Source organism: Schistocerca piceifrons, chromosome 9 (genome assembly GCF_021461385.2).
Source record: "Schistocerca piceifrons isolate TAMUIC-IGC-003096 chromosome 9, iqSchPice1.1, whole genome shotgun sequence".
Classification (NCBI taxonomy): Eukaryota; Metazoa; Arthropoda; class Insecta; order Orthoptera; family Acrididae; genus Schistocerca; species Schistocerca piceifrons.
The window spans coordinates 21689986-21694303 of NC_060146.1; the positions used below are offsets into that span (position 1 = coordinate 21689986).

General features: G+C 42.4%; 1 non-coding gene across 1 annotated transcript; it reads right to left on the reverse strand.

The window, feature by feature from the left end:
* Positions 1 to 2274: 2274 nt before the first annotated feature.
* Trnae-cuc lies at positions 2275 to 2346 on the reverse strand. The gene has a single exon. It is a non-coding gene; the product is annotated as a tRNA-Glu (tRNA).
* Between the last annotated feature and the right edge of the window lie 1972 nt (positions 2347 to 4318).

Consider the following 4318-nt stretch of genomic DNA (forward strand, 5'->3'; position numbering starts at 1 on the left):
TGGGAGCTTTAGAAGAATTGAAATGTCCGTTGTGGATTTGTTGTGCAGCTGCGAGTGAATGACTAGTCCACTTCTTCTCTCATTCTACTCTTACTGCTTCAATAGTGCAACACAGTGCTCTCCGCCTCCTTTTGTAGTGGCAGATTTGCCTCTCGTGATATCTGATGGTAACTCCGAATTAGATAGGGATGTCCAGGCACTTTTAATCAGATAGTGTATATAGGACAGTCTGGGTCATTACCTCCAGATTAAACACATCTCCAGATAATACTGCATATTTTAGGAAACTATAATACTTTATAATACTTCTACCTGTGATGTGGAGAATAAATAAGTGCGAACGATGTTTTAGTTTCCGTGAGCATGAGCACCGGTTACAAATATGGCGCAAGGAAGAAGAAACTGAAGAATTTCGTTCCCACGAATATTTCGGTTTGCGCTAAGTTGCTAATTCACTTCCTGTCATAACTACAAATTAGATGTTTTTCGGGACACCCCCACTTTGGCTAACTAGGAAATTATTTCGCATTTCCGCCGTGGCGTAATTTATTAAAAGACTGGCCAATACGATCAGATGCAGTAGAAAATCTGAAATGCAGCGGTGGCTATCCCTTCTTGTCTTGGCGACATACGATATGTAGCGACTGTCTCAAATAAGCAACACGTCCTTGTATTTATCTTTCTAAAGTTTTATGCCGAGTTCATTCGAGATAGTGACTGCACATTACGAACATACGTATTAATAACGAATACTTGATAAATTTTCTACAGCTATTTATGGAGTAAAATTTTTCCGGTTCCGGAAATCGAACCTTTTTTTTTTTAACGTATATAGACTTTTATTTACAAAATAACAATTTCGTTTTACAAATACAGTTTAAATTATACTTGTAAAGATGAGACAATCCATTCTTTGCTTTTATTTTTCTGTTACTGTACTGTCCAGGTAATTATTTCATTTGGTGGTTATTTTTAATATTTTTTTCGAGAGTCTGGCAGACAGAGTTTTTTAGTTGTTTCTTGCACCATTTATTGTTGTAGTTTAGCAATTTAGCTTTTCTGAGTCTTTGTACGCTACATTTGTACGTATGGCAGAGTGAATTTGGAATAAGCATTGATTGTACGATCTAGTTATTTACAGAGAATAATTAGTATATAAGAAAAAAAAGTTATTCTATGGAATTTTACTTATTACTAGTTATGGTATTGTTTTGTAGATATTTTGAGTTGTGGATGTGCTCTATTCATTTTAAAATAGTGTTGAGTTATTACTATCTTCTTATTAAATCTTGTGTTAGAAAACAAGGGGGAGGCATTTTACGTTGGGTCTTGAAAAACGAGACCTTAGTGGGACATGCACTAGGCATGAAATCAGTTTGATATAAATATTAACGAGTGTATCAGTTGTCAGCTCTTGTTTGCTGAGTTAAGTGGTATCCCAAGGGGAAACACTCATGAAAAACTATCTTAACATATTAAACAATGCATGACAAAAGAAAAAGGACATTACTATTTTAGCGAATTATTAAACCTATTGTTTTCGATTGAGCAAACAGCAATACACTAGGAAGCATTATATAGTGCAATTTTAGAGCTAGTTTATTATAGGTGGTGCGTGAGAGTAAGGAAGACTGAATGGAGGAAACTATTTGTGGTGGAAGGACAGACATATATAAGCATGTGAGTCACTAGTTTGTTGTACTGATAGACCTGTAATAGTTTTGTGGTACTCACAGATACGAACACCTCTCGATTGCACACGATGGAAGGTAGAAAAACAGAAAAAAAACACAAAAACACCAAAGACAAAAAAAAGGACGCTCGGAGCTATGGTTATATTGACACTATATTGGAAACTTTTACGTGTTCAATCACTTTTCACTGTCACATTAAAAAAAAAAAAAAGAAACACTTTAGCACTTTAACACACGTATCACTGTTGGTTCTTTTGGGATGTGGGAGGACATCTGCGACTGCGACAATGGAGTGGGGGGGGGGGTTGTGGCGGTGGGCGGCGGCGGCGACGGTGGCGGTGGCGGACACGTCAAGTGGCGGCAGACAGGGCTTCCCTGAAGGCGGCGGTCAGCGGGATCTCCAGGAAGTTGTGGGAAGTCTGACGATCTGTGACTGTCTCAAATGAGCAACACGTCCTTGTATTTATCTTTGTAAAGCTTTATGCCAAGATCATTCGAGGTAGTGACTGCACATTACGAACATACGTATTAATACCAAATACTTGATAAATTTTCTACGGCTATTTGTGGAGTAAAATTTTTCCGGTACCGGGAATCGAACCCGAGCCTCCTGGGTGAGAGCCAGGTATCCTAGCCACTAGACCATACCGGATACATGAAGTCGTCAACCGATGTCGATTCAAACTTTCACTATACAACTACAGTCACAGTACTTGTGCCGAGATGGGAGGTTATGAAGAATATGACCACTGTCTTGCAGCATCTCATCTTAGAGGATTGGCGCCGAACTAATAAGGCCCTTTGGCGGCCCGCCAGCTGCGATAAAGTTACTAGCGCCAGTCTCAGGCGGTCGTCCCAGGGTTACAGTCACCACCGGATGGATCTTTCCCACAGATTTACTGCGGTGATCTGTTGCTCTTCAGTGGGAGCTATATAGCGTCTTTAGTTTCTTCTCATTTCTTGTGTCCTTTTCTTCAGCTATTCTTTCATCGTTTTTCATATCCCATCTCTACGACGTCGTTCCGAAAATTTCTATCTGAAAACTTTTCTCAGTTACGTTTATTTGTTTAATTACTTATTTTAGTTTTCAATACAGACGAACTCCAAATGTTTTTATTTTTTATTTCTGTAAAGCCATTGATTTCCTTGTGCATAAATAGTTTCAGCTGTGCAGCTAGGTACGTGATTTCCTGTCAGAAATGTCGCAGTACGTAGTAATCGACAGAAAGTCATCGAAAAAAACTGAAGTCATATCTGGTGTTCCCCAGGGGAGTGTTATAGTCCTTCTTCTGCTTTTGGTGGATGCAGACGATTTAGGAGACAATTTGAGCAGCAGTCTTAGATTGTTTTACAGATGATGCTGTCCGTTACCGCCTGGTAAAGCCATCAGAAGATCAAAAACAATTGCAAAATGTCGTAGATACGATATCTCTACGATACAAAAATTAACAGTTGTCTCTGAATAACGAAAAATCAGAGTTCACTCACATGAGTACTAAACAAAATCTGTTAAATTTGTGGTACACGAGAAGTCAACAAAGGTAAGTGCTGTGAATTCAGCTAAATACCTAGCAATTACAATTACGAAGAGCTTGAACTGGAACGATCACGCAGATAATGTTGTGGGAGAGTTCACATGTGGCCGCGCGTTGTCCTGTTGGAAAATGGCATGTGGAATGAACTGCAGGAGGGGCGGTGCCTCGGGCTGTAAAACCTCCGTATGTTTTGGTAGCTATTCAGATTGCCTCACGCCGTAGAAGGCGAGATCGCCTGTTACAGGTCTTTGTCCGCTATGTCGGTCTACAATGCGGTGTGCCCGGTTGCGTTCACCATGGCGGCGTCTAACGCTTATGACGGCGTCGCTGAAGCGGGACTCGACCGGAAACAAATGCATTCTGCGCCTCAGCGCGCGTGTATCGGCTTTCACGTGTCCATCGCAGTCTGCGGCGTTAGTGAGTTGTAGTCAGTTGTAGCCGACGCAGTGGCATGTGTGCCACCAGTCCGGCTCGCAAAAGACGGTGTCGAATGGGCGACGTAGACATGTCCACACCCGTCGCCGTGCTTCGACGTCGTGGCAACACTGTGGACGATGCAGTTCTGTCCGTTTGTGCCGAATGGACAGGACGGTGTGGCCATCTCGCGTTGTGTCGTCCAGTTCCCTGTGTCACTGTCGGTGCTATCTGCGCCACTCTTCTCTCCCACACACGCCTCACTGTTGCAGCCGTGTGCCCTGTACGTACGAGCCGCAGTGTCACAGAACGGCAGACGCGATTCCCAAAGAGCAATCATTCTTCCCCGTTCGGACGTACTCACACGTCGATGATCAACCCTGTGATGTTGGCGAGCCTTAGTGACACTTAGTGACAGTTTCTCACTTCGGAAAATGGCTCCGCAATGGCAGAGCGTTGCGTAAAACTGATCTGTCCTTCACACGAAAGAGGGCGCTGTTGCGCCTATGTACATACCATGTTGTGTTGTTGTTGTCTTCAGTCCTGAGACTGGTTTGATGCAGCTCTCCATGCTACTCTATCCTGTGCAAGCTTCTTCATCTCCCAGTACTTACTGCAACCTACATCCTTCTGAATCTGCTTAGTGTATTCATCTCTTGGTCTCCCTCTACGATT